Raw genomic sequence first — 227 nt, forward strand, 5'->3', positions numbered from 1 at the left:
GATCAGCCCATCACACCTTCGCCACTAACCATCGACTCCCCATCTCGCGTTATCGCAAAGGTAAACTCGCGGGGATGAGGCGCTGCGTCAGAGGAGGTTATAAATTGAATTTGTTGCAAATCATCCGAACTCACATCCAATCGAGGCACGCACTCCCGATGGAAATCTGTGCTTAATGCGTCCGAGTGCCATGAGACAATTGGATTCAAACCGCAGTATAGCCAGGC

This window comes from Penaeus monodon, chromosome 30 (assembly GCF_015228065.2).
Source record: "Penaeus monodon isolate SGIC_2016 chromosome 30, NSTDA_Pmon_1, whole genome shotgun sequence".
Lineage (NCBI taxonomy): Eukaryota > Metazoa > Arthropoda > Malacostraca > Decapoda > Penaeidae > Penaeus > Penaeus monodon.